The sequence below is a fragment of the Natator depressus genome, chromosome 8 (genome assembly GCF_965152275.1).
Source record: "Natator depressus isolate rNatDep1 chromosome 8, rNatDep2.hap1, whole genome shotgun sequence".
Taxonomy (NCBI): Eukaryota; Metazoa; Chordata; order Testudines; family Cheloniidae; genus Natator; species Natator depressus.
Genome location: NC_134241.1, coordinates 35,099,102 through 35,119,698, shown reverse-complemented (window position 1 = coordinate 35,119,698; position 20,597 = coordinate 35,099,102).

The window sequence follows — 20,597 nt, the reverse complement described above, 5'->3', positions numbered from 1 at the left end:
GCACCGCCGAAGCCCAATGTGGCGGATGCTAAAAGGCCAGCTAGCTTAACCTATACATGCGCCGGCCTGGCTGGCTCAACTTGTGATGCTCTTGAGTCTTACACTTCCAGGTCACTCTTCGCCCCCAACTGGGGTTGTTACCATCTGTCTGATGTTCAGGGGTGCAAGCGAAATGAGATGGTGAGTGTCAGCAGGGCTAGTGCATGAAGCTGGGACTCAGCAGACTGGGGTGCTCGTCTCATCTCTGCTATTGACTTTCCACGTGACTTGGGGCAAGTCTCCTCTCCCTCCCAGCCATGGTCAGGCTGGTCTTTTGAGACTTCAAGCTCTTCACGGCAGGGAGTGTTGCTCACTCTCTGTTTGCACAGCCCCGAGCACAATGGGGCCCCAATCTCCGCTGGAGCCCTTACGTGTGACTGTAATAAGCTAATAATATTAAATCCAGAGCCTGGTTACTCTCCTGCTATGCTCCGGCTCCCTCTGAAGGAAAAGGGGACCAACTATAAAGGCCAAGGGATGTTTTCAGCAGGGAAAAGCTGTGGGGTTTGGTCAGAATGAACCTACCAACAATCCAGCCTATGTGTCACAATCAAGCCACGCTACATGCTGGAATCTTCACATCAGTAAATGAGCTCAGGGTCAGGCCCCTGGTCCCTGTCTCGAAGGGAAGCAGACCGTGTGTCCTTTGCTCGCGCATTCCATTCCTTTTCTGCCAAGCAATCCCGTCCGCTTTTCTCCTCGGCGGGTCCCTGGCGTGGCTTTACCAGGGCCGATGCCCCGGTCCCATGACTATGAGAGAGAGAAGCAGTGTCACAGCTCATTAATACACCTCTTGCAGGGCCCACCACTTCTGCTCGGCTCGTGCATGCCTCGTTCGCCTTGCTGTGTCACTCTGGTAAACGGGCCCTGGTAACATCCACATATTGACCTGAATGCTTTTCTCGAGTGCTGCGAGGGGGAGGAGAGGCGGATAAAAGCAGCTATTACAATATATGTGCACCAGTGCATGGGGGGGTGGGGGGTGAAAAAGCACTCAGCCCCCATGGTCTCATGCCAGGGTGACTGCCTGGCCTGTGACCTGCTGACAAGGCGCTGGGCTGTGTTGCAAGGGAGACAGCTACCTTGTCATTTTGTTTCCTTTGTATTAGCTCACCGCGATTTTGCTCATCCCACTATGCGGCTGCCAGCTGCTGGGATAAAGTCATTATAATACTAATAGCATCTTCTAGACGGGAAGGCTGGGCTAGTTGTTACAGCTCTGGGTTGGGGCTCCAGAGAATTGGGTTCAGTCTGCCTCTACCGCAGTCTCCGTGGGAACGTCTACACAGCAAGCGGCGGCCTTCAGCCTTGAGCCTCAGAGCTGGGGTCAACAGACTCGGGCTCGCGCTACAGCACTAAAAATAGCTATGCCGACGTTGCTGCTCAGACTGGAGCTCGGGCACTGAAACCTAGGGAGGGGGCCTTCAGAGCCCAAGCCGCAGCCCAAGCCGCAACATCTACACAGCTGTATTCAGCACAGTCGCCTGAGCCCTGCAAGGCCACATCTGTCAGCTAGACACTCACGGCAGCAGCCTGTGAAGATACAGCCCATGTGACCCTGGGCAAGTCACGTAGATTTTCCGTGTCTCAGTTTCTCATCTGTAAAATGGGCTGATGGTGCTTCCTTTGTCTGTTTAGACTGGAAGCTCTTCGGGGCATTGATCCTCAGATGTGGATCATTCGGATTTGTTGTTTCTGGCATGTTCCCGGCACCTTAGGGGACATAGAGTCTAAAGATAAGTTGATGGCACATGCTGAGCCCCTGCTGTGAGATACTGAGCACCGAGCGCCTTGCCCAGGCTGGTCCCCAATGAGGGGAGAGAAATGATTGCCTCCCATAAGCTGTTGGTCTACTCAGGAATTTGAAGCAGGTGGTTTTCTCCTGTGCATTGCCATAGGGGCTGCAGGAGTGGGCCCGGCTCTCGACCGTTCTGTTTGAGGCGTTCTGTGACTGTGGTGTCTGATAAGATAAAAGTGAATGGATAAGGGCGTCTGACTTTCTGACTGTCCCAGGGCATGGGTGGGGAAAGGGAATCGCACATCTCCCGCTGTGGTAGCGTGACCAGATGTCCCATTTCTATAGGGACAGTCCTGGTTTTGGGGACTTTTTCTTATAGAGGCGCCTATTACCCCCCACCCCCTGTCCCGTTTTTTCACAGTTGCTATCTGGTCACCCTGCGCTGTGGGGGCCCTCTCTTCCAGACCTAGGGAGATGCAGGACAGAGGATCTCTTTCCGGAGATGGTAAGGGAGTGGGGGAAACGTGGAGCGTAAGTATATTTGGAGGCAGCACAGCCCACTCTCGCTGGCTCCCCCAAGATCTGTAGAGCCAGTCAGGAAATGGGATTTTTCCTCATGAGAAATGTGAATGAAAACAACAACTAGTTATTGCCATAGAAAATTGCGTGACATTTTTCAGGTTTTCACTACAAAACTGAACCCCAGTTGCTGGGTGACAATTTTCATTTTTGCTGGCCAAAAATTGAAAAGTTTTGGATGACAACCTGGAAAAAAATTCGCTGAAATGGCCCTTTCCTGTGGAAATTGACATTTCAACAAAAAGGAGCCATTTTTCAATGGAAAATACGGCTGTTGAGCTTTTTGGGATTCTGGGCAAACACCTTTGTTTTTCAGGTCTCCTAAATCAGGAGCCTCTTGCGCAGTTCTTTCTTCTTCTGGTAGAAAAATGTACAGCGCCTAGCACAGCAGGGTCATGGTCCACGACTGGGATTCTTAGGTGCTAGCAGAATGCAGACAATAGACAATAATACCTGAAGCCCATCCAGGAGAACCAGCTATCCCCCCCCACCCCATACAATGGAAAAACTAGCATTTTTTGTACATTTCTAAAGCCACTATAAAGTTGCTGGCTGCAGGCCCATAGCTGTAGAACTGGAAGAGCCGTGGCCATCATTGTCAAGGGCAAAAGAGACAAAGAGAAATGTTTGGGGGCCATCTTTGATGTGGACAACAGGCCCCCAGACAATATTATATTGGAAGGCCAACAGCTCATAGAATCTGTTGTGATAAAGATATGGGTTGAGATAGGCAGTGCCTAGAACTTGGGAGACGTGGATCAATTCCCTGCCCTGTGCCTCCATTCCCCAGCTGTCAAATGGGGGCAAATAGCAATGCCCTACCGCACAGAGGTGCTGTGGGGATAAAGGCATTAAAGACTGTGAGGGGCTCAGATCCAGTGGTGACTGGGCCATAGACATACTGATGATTGATAGAGCTCCAGAGAGTGAAAAGGTGCAGTAAGCAGGAGAAAAGTCTGAAATAAATCACTATAAACGTCAAGCAGAATAGAATAATAACAAAAGCCCATGTCCTTGGCTCATGGTAGCATTGACGCCAGTGGAGCAATACTTATGAGCACTGGCTGACAAAGGGAAAAACAAGCAGCATGGCATTTGTGCTACCTACGCTCCCAGCATTTCATGTCGCCAAAGATGGAGCAGAGTAATGGTGATGGCAGAACCAAGTAATGGTGGTGGCAGAAATGGACAAGCAGATTCAGAAATCTGGAGGGCCTGGAAGTCTAAAAGGAGCCCTCGCACTTCTGCACACTCCATGGGTGAGGTGAATAATGTCCAGCAAATCCGTGGTCTGCAGCTGAGCGAAGCGAGAAGCAGGTGAGACAAGGCACTCTTTAGCCCAGCTTGTGTCAACGAGGTCTCCCGGGTGAGTTTGCTTATTTAGACAATGAGACCAAGATGTGAATAGTGCCGCATTGCTCAGCAATAAAGCTTCACACAGCAGCGCTGACTGTGGACAGACTTTAGAGCTCAGGCCGGCTATGGGTCACCGTTCCCCAGGGTGGAAAACAATACTGAACCATGATGGGGGCTAATGTTGCTGAGCCTCTGGTCCCAGCTGACCAGGTCTCAAGGAGTAAGCTTGAGTTTTGAAACACTGGCATACTGCCTGGTCCAGCTGGCAGAATCTGAACCCAAGTCAGGGAAAGGGAAAGCCACCCAATATACTTGGGCCCAGTATAGTGTGAGAATACTGAGTTGCTTAGGCAGCGCCTAGCGAAGAAGGTGATGCCAACAGCAGAAGAGGAAGCTCAGCACATCTGTGTGACTAGAGCTAATGCCCTGAAAGCTGAACTGGAAGAAAAAGAGAGCGCTCTGAAGCATGGGTGGTGTGCGACTCCTCCATTTGGGGAAGCTGGGCACGCCCAGGCCCGTCCCCACTCGCCTCCTCCCACTGAATCCCCACCCATGCTCCAACCCCACTTAGCCTCCTTCCCTGAGGTCCCTCCACCGCCCCCCTTCCCCCAAGCCCCTCCCCGCACTGCTCGTGCCTCTTTCACCACCCCCCACACCCGGCCACCCACCCGGTTGCTCACTGCTCACATGCGCCACTTTACTCTTTTCCCTGCACCCCCGCCCTCCCCACCTGCTGGCCAGCCAGCTGCTCACTACTCACACTTGCCTCTTCAACCCCTCCTCCACTCCCCCCCGCAACTGCCACTCACCACTCACCTCCTGGGTCCCTCCCCCAAGGCCCCCATGTGGGCAGAGTGGGGATGGGAAGAGGTGGAACAAGGGTAGGGGTCTTGGGGGGAAGAGGACTAATGGGAGCGGGGCCTCAGGGCAGAGCACAGATGGGGCCACGTCCGGGGCACCCTTTCAGCGGCAGTGCACTCCAAAGCCAGCGTGACAGGGCTCAGCCTCCCCTGGCCTCTTACAGCCACCGTCCATGCTCTGAAGGCCTACTGGTATAGGCAGGCGTGAAAGAAGCAGGCAGCACCAGGAATGATGCTGTGGAGGGGACACTGAGAGACAATGTGATGAAGGCAGAGGACACTGGGAAAAAGCAGAATCTAGATTTCCAGACATTATAGCCTGAACAGGACGTGCTTGGCAAGGAACTCCAGGAGTTACAGGACAGAGCCGATGGCTCTTGAGAAGAGAAGAATAAAGGGTGTTCCACGCAGACTTAGGCCTTGTATACGCTGAGCCCTAGTGCGGATTACAGAGGTGTGAATTGCAGAGCACACCAAAGTGTTGTGTACTTTCTGATCTGTGTGGACAGTGCTGCTGCAAACTACAAGGTGTTTTGTTAATGCGAACGAGATACCATTTGGTTCACACCAGCAGCCGGTCAGCGTGCAACAACTGGTGCGCTCTGCAATTCACGCCCCTGCAGTCCACACTGCAGCACAGTGTAGACATCGCCTCAGGGCTAGACTCTTTTCTGCAGTCGGCATCAACTTGGCTCAGCAGACAGCAGGGCTGGCTGGAGGATGGTTACTACCCCCTGATTCTCTGCCTCAGCCCCACTTCCAGAGCAGGTCAGAGCAGCTTCCAGGCTGCTCTATACCGAGCCCGCTGGCTACGGGCCGCAACACAAACCTGCTGTGGATTTTTAGCACTTTGCACTCCACCCACGTCCCTTTCCCCCACCACGCTCCTCCCCGCCTCAGTTTCCCACCAGCAGAGGGGTGTAGGAGCTGGCTTTACACCTGCTAGGAATTCCCCCTGCCTGGGGGAATTGCCAGGAGGAACTCAAAGGAGGCTTCTGCAGTGGTCTGGAGAATTCATCAGTAGATTCCAAGGCCAAAAGGGCCCATGTGATCATCTGGTGTGTAACAGGCCAGAGAACCCGATCACCAGAGAGCAAGTGCAGATCCAGTGACAGCGTTAACAACACTGAAGGTTACAAAACTCCATGAGACTGATTTAAAAAATCATGAGACTTTAAAAATAATAAATGAGGGGCTCTTTTCATTAGCCTCCTGGGTTCACACTTCCGGGCTTTTCTCTGTAACCAGGAGGGGTAGAAGCATACTGCTTTTTTCATTAAAAGCTGAGAATATCAGATAATCACCTTAAAAAAAAAACCCCAGCGATCATGAGCGTCATGAGAAACTTGCGAGAGCTGGCAACACTACAGTGGGAAACTAAGTAAAGGGAAAATAAAGTTACTGTGGATTGAACTGTGGTTGTTGGGAATTATATTTTCCCTCTTTTATTGGCCAGATAGCTCCTGCCATTTATTCTTCGTCTAGCCGCTCATCTGCAAGTATAATTCAATCTCCACAATTCAAACTTCAAGCCCTTTGGATGGGACCCATAAGGCACATGGTACCATTTCTGGTCCCTGATTGGATGAGTGTAACTCTCCGAATCAGGTGTCTGGTGCGGCTACTCGTGGCTGCGGATTTGAAATTTGCTTCCCGTGAATAGTTGTGCAGCCGTTGACGGTGTGAAGAACATGCCTGCCAGCAAATTCATTGGCTACAGTATTCCTGGAGACTGAATGTGACGGAGGTGTGAACACAGTTGAAACCAGTTCTATTTTATTCTATTCTGTTCTGTCCTCAGCATCCACGGACCTGAGCACCTTCCAATAGTGCATTAAGTGATGTGACTAACATCTGTTACAGGTGGCTTGTTCGTTCTCTCCTCAGGAGGAGAAAGGCATGAGCAGTGGATGATTTTGCTTCAGTAGGGTTCTGTTTGGGGGATTTTTGATTTTATTTATTTTTTAAATGCCCACACTGTTGTCTCTGGATGTTAGAGAAGGTCGGGTTGGAGAAGTGCTACCTGGAGCAGAAGGTGGGTCAGTTTGCAATGGACCTTAGTTCCTATGGAAGCCCATTCGGCAGGCTGGGACCGGCCCTGAGAACACTCTGTCTAGAGCAAAAGCCTTAGGCTCTTTTAGCTACCCTGGGCCCAGGCCATGAAGGGTGCAGGTAGGGTTGCCAGCTGTCTGGTTTTCGACAGCCCGGTCGAAAAGGGACCCCTTAAAAGTCCAGTCGGCAGCGCAGTGAGGCTAAGGCAGGCTCCCTACCTGCCTTGGCTCTGTGCAGTTCCCAGAAGCAGCCCGCATGTTCCTCCAGCCCCTAGGTGCAGGGGCGATCAGGGAAACTCCGCGTGCTGCCCCTACCCCCTGTGTTGGCTCCTCAGCTCCCATTGGCCAGGAACCATGGGGGTGGTGGTGGCCAATGGGAGCTGTGGGGGTGGTGCCTGCCAGCATGGGCACCATGCAGAGCCCCCTGGTCATGCCTCTGCCTAGTGGCCAGACATGCCAGTCACTTCCAGGAGCAGTATGAAACCAGGGCAAGCAGGGAGCCTGCCTTAGCCTCACTGTGCCACCAACCGAGAGCCACCTGAGGTAAGCGCCACCCGGCGGGAGCTTGCACCCCAAACCCCCTCCTACACCCCAACCACCTTCCCCTGGTTGGAACTTCCTCCTGCATCCTAACTCCCTCCCAGATCCCGCACCCCAACCCCCTACCCCAGCCCTGAGCCTCCTCCTGCACCCAAACTCCCTGCCAGAGCCCACACCCCACACTCCCTCCTGCCCCCCAACCCCTTGTCCCAGCCCAGAGCCCACTCCTGCACACCAAACCCCTCATCCCCAGCCCCACCCCAGAGCCTGCACCCCCAGCCGGATCCCTCACCCCCTCCCGCACTCCAACCCCCTGAGCCAGCCCGGTGAAAATGAGAGTGTGAGTGAGGGTGGGGAGAACAATCGACTGAGGGAGCGGGGCTGGAGTGAGTAGGGGGCTTCAGAGAAGGGGTGGAGCAGGGGCGGGGCCTCAGGAAGGGGCATGGCAGGGGTGGGGCAAGGGTGTTCAGGTTTGTACAATTAGAAACTTGGCAACCCTAGGCACAGGCCAAGAACTAGGAGTGACTATTTGCAGGGTCTATCTTGCAGTATTTGCTCAGCTGTAATGAGAACGTCGCTGACAAGAGCGCGCATGCAGGCAGCTCCTCACTCCTTTGGGGCAGGTGATGCTGCAGTGGGTTGATGCACTCTCCTTTCATCTCTAGAGCCGTGTGCTCCCCTCCTGTCCCACAGGCGAATGACTGAGCTGGAGTCTCTCACCCTGGCCCTTACCTGGTCATTTAGGCACATCGCTAAATTGCCACATGCTTTGGCCCAATTGCGAGGCTCTGCTCAGGCGACTTGCAGGATTGGACTAGCAGGGGGAGGCTGCAGGGCAAGACTGAGGTGCATCAGCAAAGCTGCCTGCAGAAACTCGTGACTGGAATAACAGGGGTGGCTGTGGGTCAAGCCTGAAGAGCAGAAGCACGAAGCCCAGGAGAGTGGGAGCTGCAGGCCAGAGCAGGGCTGTCAGAGCAGTGTGGGGGCAGCTTGGGTGCGTCCTGCCTGCAGAACGCCTGGCTGAAGCAGGCACTGTTCTCTCTCTCTCTCTGCCATGAACACTAAATCCACTTGCAACATTTAAAGAAAAAACAAGTGTGTGATTCATGATGGCTAACGGCTCCAGCGCAGGGATGAACAGCAGTGGCAACAGGAGGCGGCCCTGGTTCCAGTATGAAGCGTAACCAGCCCCGACTGGTACCCGTTGGTGCTGCCGGTTCCCTTGTACAGCAGGCACTATATACAGGGGTGGATCCAAACACAAAGTGAATGCCGGAGCTGCAGATTCCACCTCCCTCCTCTTAACACAGGACAGGGGCCTTGGCATTTTCCCCGCTGCATCTAGGATTTAGTAGCTTCCTTATGCTGTCTCAGGCCGACCTATTTCTCACCAATCCTGACTGGTCTGGCCTGAAAGCATCTTGCCGCAGTGCTGAAACCTGCCTTGACGCAGCAGTGAAGCAGAAGCAATGATGCTTGCGATTCCCGCTCTAACCGGGAGCCGCCGTGGATTTGTGTAAACTTTCAGGAGAGCAAACGCTGGGCAGAAACAGCGCCCCAGCCAATAGCCTGGATACAGTTCGGTTCTGGAGAGAGAAAATGAACCTGTCCTTCGCTTTGGTTAATGAACAGCAGCCAGAGCAGCAACCTTCCCAGCAGGTGGGAAGGCTCGTTCAGAGCTGCCCGGGAGGCGGAGTCAGGTGTGGGGCAAAGGGCTTGTCAATCTTGTGTGACCTCAGTCACCTTGTCTTGCGAGATAGATCTCTTTGCTGTGCTTTGTCTGATGAGCCCCTCGCTTGCCGTGCAGGCTGAGCAACAGCCTTGCAACACGCACACACACGCACATAGCTAGATCATGTTGCATCTCCCTACGCTGCAAAAGTAGCCCCTTCTCGTTCTGTGAGTGACACTCAATACCCTTTGCCTTCCTGTCTAATCCACTGCACACAAGGAATGTGAGATTCCCTTCACACCCATCAGCAATTGCTGATGTAACCTTCCTGCATCCTCTCACACCCTGGACGCTCCGCTCTGTAGCATTTCATGCCAAATCCCAGCAAAGAGCTGAGCATAGAAACTCTGGTGGAGGGGAGGCCGAGGGCGGGACGTGCTGGTATCTGAAGACTAGAGGGTGCAAATAGCTAGAAATACTTCCTTCCAAACTGCCCGTGGTGTTTGTTACATAGCCAAGGGTCATCTAAAGGGCAATCTTCTCCGGCTTGGTAATTACAGGCCAGCGCTAGTGGGTAAGGCGACTCCTTGATACTACTAAAATCATAGAGGCCGTAGGGTGTTTGCACACCCAGCTGTTTGAAACACTATGGTTGACCATCTCCACAGCATCGTGTTTTGGGCTCCTCACCGTAATGGAAAGCGTGGATGACTTACAGAGAGATATCTGGAACCATCAAGCCCTAGGAGAGGGATTACAGGGACATGAGTGATGTGCTGCCAATATTTCCACAAGGGCCTCCCACAAAAATGGTCCTCTTCACCGGCGATATGCCTCACAGGTCCCAGGGCTTCCTTTACTGCAGGGGGACGGGGAAGGAACTTGTGTTCCCTTTTAAACACAGGTGCTTTCTCGTAACCAGATCACGGCAGGATGCAGCATCACTGTGCGAACAAACCTGGACTAAGCTGCACCTTGATGGGGTCAGTTAGAGGAATTTACAGTGTCTGATGATGTAGGACTCTGCTCCACTTACGTAGTTGGAAATGGGAGGTCTATGGGGTCAAGACTTTCTATCGGGAATCTAGGGAGATTGTGTCCTGGACATTTTTTTGCAAATATCTGCTGTGTGGTGCCATCTGGTCTGACAACAAAGGTGCTCTTCAGAACTATTTTGAGGCACCCAGGAATAGGTCAGTATTGCATGGAACCAAACAAACGGTGGGTCCCCCCCAACCTACCTGTGATACCAAAAACGAGATGCCTCCCAAAGCAGAGCTTCACAATATGCTCGGCCCTTTTCTGGAGAAGATCAGGAGAGCAGAGAAAGGGGTCTGCTGGGTGCATTCATGCAGAAGACAACCCTGCATTAGTCCAGCTGCTCCATGAGATCCTTTGCAGACCTATCGATTCTAACACCACCTCTGGCTCTTGGTACCTCCCTGCCCAGCCAGCTGCAGAACTGAACTGGGCTGTGGCATGCACCCATCCCACCAGAAATGTTGCTTGGTAGCGTTTGAGCAGCGCACCCAAAGTCAGAGATGCCATCTGTGGCAGCCGCCTCCAGCCAAAGTGCTGGCAAGTGCTGCAAATCCCCACGGGACCTGGGGGATGGCGGCTGCCTCATTCCTCAGCGGCATCACTTCATCAAGTTTGGCCAATGCACGCACGGGCTAGCGTTTGCAGACGGCATGCCGTGCAACAGATGTCAGCCATCCCACACGCTCACACAGTGATTTGCCAGCCGCACGTTGCACTGGCTGAGCTCCCCAGGTTGTGTGCGCGCCACACACAACGCATGGGAGCCACCGCACTCATGTGTGTCACACACGGTGAAGCCGCTAGCCCCTATCCCCCCTGCTTGGTGTCCGTGCCACTGCTGCTGCCCCTGCCCTGCCCCGGTCCATCCATCAGCCTCACCCTCCGGGTGGCAGCACTCTCCGTGTTCAGGCATCGGTTTGCACAAGTCTCAGCACATCTTCACAGAACCATGCAACACAAAGTGTGGGAGGTTTGCCCATGGGTTTGCTCCTCAGATGATGTCCAGTTCACTGTTCTCACCCTGCCGGCTCTCAGCTTTCCTTCCTTTTCAGAGCTCTAACCTGACTCCTATTTCACTCAATCTCCTGTCCTGGTCCCCAGATCTCCACAATGGGAGGCTTTTAGTCTTTGCAGGTCCTTCCTCAGTCCTTGAGCAACTTTACAGGAGACCTCCCAGCTTCTGCAAGATGTGGGGCCAGTAGTTTGATAGGTGGCATTCTTCCTCATGAGCGCTGTGCTGAGGGATCCTTCTGTATCCGGGTCATAAACCCGCTCCAAGGCTGGACCCGCACCACTGCCATCACTGGCACGTCTCCTTGAATCAATCGTGCAGGATTGGGTCCTTTGGCAGGAACATCCTCGCTGACACTGAGCAGGAATCCACCCCCATCACTGACTCACCCATATGTCACACCTCTTATCCCTGCTGCTCAGTAATACAAACAGGGCGATTAATCAGTAGAGCACCTACCTCCTAACCACTTGTTTATTTAATGACAAACCCCCCAGAGCTGGTGGGTCCAGAGTTCTCCCTTGGAGACCATGCAATGAGATGCACTACCAGATGGGTAGCGAAGTCCCAGCACCAGAAGGTCACTACGAACCAGAGTAAGGTGGCTGTATATGTGACTTAGACAGCAGTTGTGGACAAGGGGCAGGCCTTACTGCCTCTCTTCAGCATCCCCTTCCTGACAAGGGCAAGTCTACACTACACAACTAAGTCGACCTAAGTTACCTCGACATCCAGCCCCCACAGTAATTAAATCACTTTGGCATGTCCACACTGCACTCCTTGTGTCGGCAGTGCACGTTCTCACCAGGAGCGCTTGTACCCATTGTACTGCCAGTGTGGGGCATTATGAAAGGCAGCAACAGTCAATATAAGCAACACAGTGTCTACACAGACACTGCTTTGACCTAAAATCATCAACCTAAGTGCTACACCTCTCGCAGAGGTGAAGTTATTAAGTCGGTGTAGTGGGTGACTTACATCGATGGGAGCTGTATTTTAGTGTAGACGCAAATAGAGTAGTGTAGACGTTCCCATTATCATCATGATGGCCTCCTGTGGCTACAGTTACTGCCAGTCGGGAAATTTTCCACAAAATGTTTTTCCATCAGAAAACACCGATCTGTCAAAACCGACACTGTTGGAGAAATGACTGGCTAAATGTTCTCCAATCCAGGCTGGAATTTCTGGTAAAAACCCACGGAGAAGACTAGCCAAGAGCCTGGGGGCTAGAAAATCACCTCGCACGTAGAAGGCGCCAGGCCTAGACCCAGGGTTTCCCTAACCACCTGACTATAGGCTCAGCCTGGCCTTGTAGAGCTGCTCCACTTTGTAGATAAATAATTAAATAGTGATTGGGCCAGAGACTCTAGCTCAGTGATTTGGGCATTCAGCTGGGATGGGGGAGACCCCAGTTCAGCTCTTCGGGTCTCTGATGTGCCACCGGAGTGCCCTACCCACCGGTCTGTTGGCTATTGCGGAGGTGGGCCGTGCTCTCTCTATCTCCATGCAAGACTTCAAAAGGGCTCATTTTTGTTCCAATATGGAACAAAAACAAATGTCAAAACTGCAACCCAGATTTCTCATTTTCTGGCCAGCCCCAGCTGCAATCTCTGGTGGGTCCTTTCCATCAGGTGTCATCTCCATCCCTCGTTCTGGAAGTCCTCTCCATCCTGGGCCACTGCGGGCTCGGAGGGCTGGCTCTGCCCTGCTGCGTCCCTTTAAAGCTGCTGCCCCTGAGCCAGCCTGCTGCCAACCGGTGCGTCTGGCAGAAGAAGCCTGCCATACATCAGCTGTTGCAGAGCAGGCAGCCAGCTCCCTTAACTTCCCTGTTGAATATTAACAGAGCAACAGCAGCAAAACACCTGAACCATTGTTCGCCCAGCAAGGCTGGGCCTGGCCAGACTGCCTGCCCGCCGCCTGCCTTGCCATGCCCCCTCGAAAGGACACGTTTGAATAAAAGACCTGAGCAAGAAGGACAAAGCACAGCCAGGCTGGAGCCTGTGAGCTGCTGGAACAGGCCCGGGGCCCCATCCTGCAGCACTGAAGCCAGCAGGGGGTTCGCTATTGAGCGCAGCGGGAGCGGGAGCAGGCCCCGGTGCGCTCGGAGCGAGAGCGCCATCCGGCTCAGATGAAGCACATTTTGTGCAGAGCTTCCTGCATCCCGCCCGCGTTCCCCACGTCGCTTTGTTTCTCCCAGGGAGGGGGGCGTCGAGGTTAAAATGAGGTCAGGCTGCTAATTGCGTCAAAGCGTCAGGCTGGGAGTGGGGAGTCAGCAGCCAAGCTAATGCGGCAGCAATTTAGAGCCCAAAACAGCAGCAGGAGTAAGAGAGGAGGCGTCGGGCGAGGCCAAAGAGAGGACAGAAGGGCAGTGAGAATGGGGAGAGTGGAGAGGAGAGGAGGGGGAGAGGGAGAGAGCAGAGGAGAAGGGTAAGAAAGGAGCGAGAAGAAGAAACCAGGAAGAGCCGTTAGTCACTACAGTGATGAGCACTATGGAAAACCATAGCTAGACACAGAGGTATGAATGGGGAGGGATAGATGGATGGGTGCATATGGGGGTGGGGAAAGAAAGAAAGAAAGAAAGAAAGAAAGAAAGAAAGAAAGAAAGAAAGAAAGAAAGAGAAATGGATGGAGAGAGGGGGAAGCAGAAGAGGAAGGAAGAACTCAGCAGGGAGTCAGAGCTGCAAGACAGGGCCTGTGACACTTGGCCTGACAATCCAGAGGAACTGCATTGCCGTCTCCAGGAGGACTCAGAAGAGATTGAGCAGCTCCCCCACCCCCCAGTTAAGCACCCACCACCCTGGACCTCACACCAACCCTTGTAGCTACCCACTAGACAGCTAGTTAGTTTAGCTTGAGCCACTGCTGTTGTTTCCTTACCTTTTCTTTCTCCTGAATCCCCTTGCCTCCAGCCTTTTCTTATTCTTTTTTTAACCATGTTTGTCTGGCAATATTTAGTCTTTATATGTCCTTGCTGCTGTTGGCTCATGGGTCCTCTAGCCTCCATCTGTGTATAGATTGCTTGCTGGTATGTTGCCCATTTTACTAAGGGCAAAGGATAGATGTACTGGATAGAAACTGCCAGGATCTCTGGTCTTTGCCTTTTGTGAAGCTCAGTAGCACATTTGCTTTCCCCTTCTCCACAATTGCACTAGCTGCCCCGATTTTTCAAAAATAATCATCAAGGAGTTCATTGAGTTAGGTAAATTCCCTTAATGCCCTAGGATGGAAATCAATCCAGCTGCTATTAGTAATCCCCAATATCCCCTTGCTTTTCCCTTATCACAACTAGTCCCTTATTTTTTAATCAATAACTCTTTTTCAGCGTTCTTCATGACTTCCTCGTTGGCCAGTCCTCTTAGGAGAAATCCCATGAACTGCTAAATCTCAGGCATGTTTGGGCCAACTCCTAATTTAATCTGAACTGAGTCCACACCTCTTTTCTTACAGTGTGTGTGTGTGACTATGATGTTGGTGAAAAGATGCCAGCTTAACCACTGCTGGAGGCAGAAACCCTCTCTTTATTCCCTGGACAGGCATATTGAGGGGCAGCAGTGCAAGCTCCCCTCCACCCCCCAAAGCACTGCGTCTCCACCTTGCTCCAAAGGGAACCTCCAGGGCCTGAGAGGCTAGTTCAGGCTCCATGGCTCACTCAGTGCTCTCTGTTGAGCCTGCCAACAAGGAAGCCAGCTGAGCATTTGTGTGCTGTGGATACTGTCAAATCAGAGCCGGACTCAGGCCAGCTAATGCAGGACTGTCAGCCTGGAACAGCTTTTGCTAACTTGGCTTGTACTGGCTAAGGTGAGTGATCGCGACTCCCTGTACCAGACTGAACTGCACTCTTGCCTATGTGTGTGAAGCTATGTCACCCTCTAGTGGCTGTGTCAGGGAGGAACCAAGCCCTAACTTTACTGCAGCTCCAGGCGATTCTCCTACCCCCTCAATGCCCCAATCAACCAGCAGGAGACACAACGTGGGGGGAAAGTCCTAAATCCACCTCTCAACCAATGCCTATCACATGACCTTGCACTCCCCAGACTCTGCAGAACAGGGTTTAAAGCAATTCATGGGACTAATATGCTGCATGTTAACAGTCTCAAGGCCAGAAGGAGCCATTGTGCTCAGCTAGGCGGGCCTACTGCATAGCACGGGCCAGAGATTTCACCCAGAGAATGCTTTGCTCTCCCCTACGGTGTGAGTGGACCCTGGTCAGCCCTGGCCAGCCCATACATGCTGGTATGGCTGAGGTCAGGCACCTCTTACCACTGACCACAGCTCCTGTTCCAGTTGTGGTTCTTGCAGTGTCCTTTCTAGCTGCTGCCGCTCTACAGCTCCTGTGGCTGGGCCTGGACCCCACCCACCCTGCTCTTCTCTTGCCTGCTAGCTCCTTTCTCCAGCAGTTCTGCTCATTTCAGAAGCCCTTTCTTCCCTGTTGCCGTGACCCTTTTCTGCCATTTGATCCTTATCAAATTCATTGCCCGTATCAATTTATTTGCCTTCCTCCCACCCTCTCCTGGGCACAGGCTCTCTCTCTACCCCCCCACCCCCAGCTTCTAAAGGAGAAGGGAGAAGGGTCCAAAGACTTTCCATGGTTCACTCGCCCAGTCCCTTTCACTTCCAATCACAGTCTCCCCAGGTCCCTCCCTGCCTTCTCCACCCGTCCAATCTCCCCAGCCTCAGATTGAGGCTCCTTTCACCCAACCACGAGCCTCAGCCCTGTCTTCCTTCTCATGCCCAGCCCCTGTTTAGCCCCTGCCCCAGACAAACCCCATCTCTTCAGCATGGCTGGGGAATCCCCTCAGGCTGCCAGCCCATCTGCCATTGCCCCCTTGTCTTCTTGCTCCCAAGGTTCTCCTTCCACCCTGGTTGTTCTCATGGAGACAGCAACCAGGCCAGCCCCGAGAGCACCAGCTGGGGCAGAAGCATTCCCCAGTTGTCCTCAACAGAGCAAACTCCAAATGGAAAGCTCCCATCTGGGCACTGCCCCCATGACCATGCAACATAAGAATGGTCACACTGGGTCAGACCAAAGGTCCATCTATCCAAGTATCCTGTCTTCCCACAGCAGCCAATGCCAGGTGCCCCAGAGGGAATGAACAGAACAGGTATCATCAAGTGATCCATCCCCTGTTGCCCATTCCCAGCTTCTGGCAAACAGAGGCTTGGGACACCATCCCTGCCCATCCTGGCTAATAGCCATTGATGGACCTATCCTCCATGAACTTCTCTAGTTCTTTTTTGAACCCTGTTATAATCTTGGCCTTCACAACATCCTCTGGCAAGAGCTCCACAGGCTGACTGTGCGTTGTGTGAAGAAATCCTTCCTTTTGTTTGTCTTAAACCGGCTGCCTATTAGTTTCAGTGGGTGACCCCCTAGTTCTTGTGTCCCCTTCCTCCCAAATTCTGGATTTCTCAAAGACAGCCAAGCTCTATGGCTAAGGGCTAAAGGGCATCCTGTCCATGGCCCAGGCAGGCCTTGTAGCTGTGTGTGGCATACAGGAGGGTGAGGGTGACAAGACAGCACAGCAGGGCTGGAGGTGAACTAGAGGTGAAAAGCTGGGTCGCCTATGGCCCATCCGTCCATCACATGCTGCAGAAGCAGTGCAGTCCAGAAGGTACGGCACTGACCTGGCACCCAGCAGCTGTGGGTTCTGTACCTGGCTCAGGGGCTGCCCTGCTGCGTCTGTCTAGACTGCAAGTGTTCCAGGGCTTTGCTCCTCTCTGGTCCTCTCTTTCTTGTTCTTAACCCAGCCCGATCCGTGGGAGCCTGATGTCTGCGCACATGGGAGCAGGCACACCTGCGAACGCGCGCTCCCGTGTGGGAGAGCCATTTGCCTCCGTGGTACACTCTGGAAATCGCCAGCTGGAGCCAAGCAGCCGGGATGCTATTCGAGCCACGCTGAGGGCCCCACTGACCGTCCCTCTTGCTGCTACAGGGACCAAGAGCGGTGGTGGAGCCAACAAGAACGAGAGAACATGCAGCTGGTGCTACCACCTGTGCCTGTCGAGCTGCAGCCAAGCCAGTGGCTTCCCCTGAGTCTCCAGTGCCGGGGAGGGGGGAGAAAAGAAGCTCAAAAAGCCGGGCCAGAAAGCATGCGCCGTGTCCCTGACTCCAGCCTGAAATGCATCAGGGAAGAGAATGATCATTATAATTAATGCCAGTGGGGATGGACTGCTCACTCGCTCAACTGTGGGTTGATTCCCTCCCCCAAGCTGGCTAGCTAGCAGCTCCAAAAATCAAACACCTGTATGGTAGCCAGATCCATACACTGCTGCTGCACCATCTGCAGGGTCCAGCCTGTGCCAGCTGCCTCGCACAGGGGGAGAGAGACCAGGAAAGGAAGTGAGGCCCATAATCTGCTCGGCAGCACGTCCCTCCCCTGCCCCATGGCTCTCAATCATTGTCTCCCTCTGAAGCTGCCCCGACGTGGCTTCCAAGGCTGAATGTGCTGGGCACAGCCCGAGCACACACCAGGGCTTCACTGCTGGGCACTCCTCTAGCCGCGCGTGGTCTAGCCACGCGTGCCCCATTAATATTAGCTCTGCCGGGGGCTAAAGGGGGCACCGCAGAGTGCCCCAGGGCCTCCATGTCCGACATCAGGCACGTGCACGCAAATCCAGAGTAATACTCTTGACTGACTCTGCATTTACACTGGTCTCATTGAGCTCAGAATTTGGCCCCATGACTTTACCATCCCCCAAGGGCAGACTGTGGCATGACTGACCATCCCTCTGCAGCATCTGATGTAGGCCACTATTGTAGATCGGCTCTCGGAGCGCCTGAGCCATTGGGCTGAGCCAGTTGGGCAGCTCTGGTGCCTCTGTCATAGTGGATTGGTTCCTTTGGACTCATGTTGGGCTTGGGGGCAGCATGGAGGGTTCTAGTTTTGTAGTTATTACTTTTCTTTTTGGCTTCTCTGGTTTTCCTCCCCTGACTTTGCCATTTTGTCTTGCCTCTCCTTAGTCCGCAAAGTGGAGCCGTGCTTCCTCCCCAGTTCTGGCCAAGGGCGGGCACAGGAGTTTGATGGCTAGTCACTAGGGAACAATCCTGCTGTTGAACTAGATGGCCCCAGTGGGTTTTCTCCATCCCTGGGCATTACGTGGCACCCTCAGTGGCTCAGTCACAAACATCGCCCCCTGCTCAGCTAGGGAGTCTGTATCTTTGGACAGGTAGCCTAGGGGTTTGTTTCTGTGGCAGGACGCAGAACACAGACCTCAGCTGTGGGGTTGGGCTTGGGGTCCTCCAGAAGCTACAAGGGGGGACGGTTGCCCTGAGATCACTTATACTCAGTCATTTAGGCCCAGCTCCCCAAATGGATTTAAGCACCCATTGAAAGCCATGCAAGTTAGGCACCTAAATATCTTTGAGGATCTGAGCCTATTAGAATAAACGGCCCAGCGCCTGCACCAGGCTCTGCGCATGCCTTTCCCCACGTAGCTAGCGCTGGCTTTCTTTCCAGCCCCACCCAGAATCTCCCCGCAAACCTTCTCCACTGTATCTTCTGAACCAGCCTTTCGAGTTCACCTCACTGCACCAAGCCAAGGCAGTGCGTGTGCTAGTGGTCAGATCATCGGGCTGGGTGCTCGCAGTCTTGGGGTGTAACCCTGGCTCTGTGGCTGCCTTGCTGTGTGACCTTCATCTGCAAAAAGAGGCTAGGTCCCTTAGCTACTCCCCAGGGTGGTAAGGCGCAGGCTAAACCAGTGAGCGCGTGGGGCTTTGTGCTCCTGGAAGGGGAGGGGTTATACGGAGGAGCAATGCAGTGTGGTGGTGCATACTGACGGGATGGGGGGGGAAGGCGGGGGGAGGAGTGCTGCGTGCTGAGCCTGCTTCACCCACTGACTTGCTGTTTGAACCTGGGCAAGTCACGTCCCTGCTCCCTGTCCGGTCCCACCTCTGTCCTGGCTCTTTAGACTGTAAGTTCTGCAGGGCAGGGCCTGTCTCTTACCACACGTTTCTAGAACAATCGGCCTGCACTTAGTTGTCACCTGCCGGCACTACTGTACTAGCAATGTCAAACGCTTCTTACTCCCCCCGTCTGCTCGGCCAGCTCAGGCCGACTTCTCTCCTGCATGCTGCCTCAGCTCGCCCCTGTAAAAGAACAGCGTACACAGTGCGTGGCGACCCCAGTCACTCTGTGTTCCTAAGACCCGCCCCCGCGCTGGTATTGCCCGTGGTGCTGTGTGAGCTGGAGCTTTCACCCGCACCCAATGCTGCAGCAAGCGCATGGCACAGCGATTGCTGCCCAAAGGCCGGTCACGTCACTCCAGCCCCACGCAGCGCACGAGGGGAAAACCCTTCCATGACCACGCGGGGCGTTCGTTAAGGAGGCTGTGCACAGCCGAGCATGTCCACGCTGACGCTGCTTTCCAGCACACAGGCGCCTCTCTAATGCACCTTGGCCGTACGCACCTGGCTTGCCTCGAAGGCTCGGGCGGAGAGCACGTCAGACTCTTCCACGTGCTGCCCAAATATGGGTTATGACCGGCAGCCCTGTTTTGCCCTGCGCCTCAGCAGGCCTCGGGCACGTGCAGCCTCTGTGCTCTGGAAGGGACCTCGCCAGCCCCTTCCCTGCACCCGGTCATTGCCTCGACACTAACCAGCATGCCGCACATGGAGCAGGAGTAGCTGGCTGCACTTGCCTTAACAGGTCAGGATTAGCTGGGCATCGCTTATCAGGTTGCAATTGACGAGAAGGGCAAACAGGAGATGCCATAGCAGAGCAGCGCCCCGGGCCATGTAGGCTGGTACCCAGTATCCAGCAGCTGCTATTTGATATTTATGTGGAAGGCAACCGCCTCCCCGCCCCCTCCCCCTGCCGCCAACCCATGAATCAATGCTATAAACCTGAGCACAGATGAACTGGGGGGATCATTTTACTCACGCACAATCCCGTCCATCTCTCAGCTTCTCCTTACACCCTGGCACCGGGGCCCTCATGCAGCAATCCTCTGAGCATGTACAGCTGCAAATCTTAGCCATGCTCAGCAAATTAGACAGCCTTTCTCTGTAAATACAAACCTGCTAAGCCTTTGTGGGAGCTCAGTGAAACTGGAGTTGCCACAGGAGTAACGTCACTGGCACCAGCTGAGCCATAGCGGTGCCAAACGGGTTTGAACGAGCGCGGAATAAACCCTGCTCCCCCCCCCCCCCCCCCCGTGGGTCAGAGCCTTTGCTCCCTGGACTGTGCTAGTCACTCCCGGCGTGTGCCGCTGCATCCTCCAACTCCACATCAAGATGAGCAGCAGCCACTGTACCTTTATCATGGCTCTCTGGCAAGCTCAGCTCTGTGCTTTTGCCATGGCTTGCCTTACCCACGTCCCCGTCATACACTTGCGCAGAACACGGGAAGCCTGGTGCCATTGACTGGGTTCAGGCATGCTGAGGTCCATCTGCCTGTCTATCCCTTTTTTACAAGCTACCATGTTAGACTGTTTGAATGGCTGCCACGCACTGGGCACTGAGCTATCCGGGGTGGATGAAAGACCCCAGCTATTTTCCCCCAGAGAATCTGGCTAGCTGAGAAGCATAATTTCTCTCCCCCTGCTGCCCACTGGGCTGGAAGCTCCTTGTGGTAGGACTGTGCCTAGCTCTGTGTTGTACAGCACCTGGCACAATAGGGCTCGCATCTGACTGGAGTTCCCAAGTGCAACTGGCATACAATTAATAAGCCAGAACCCAACCAGCAGTGATGCTGATATACTCTGCACAAGG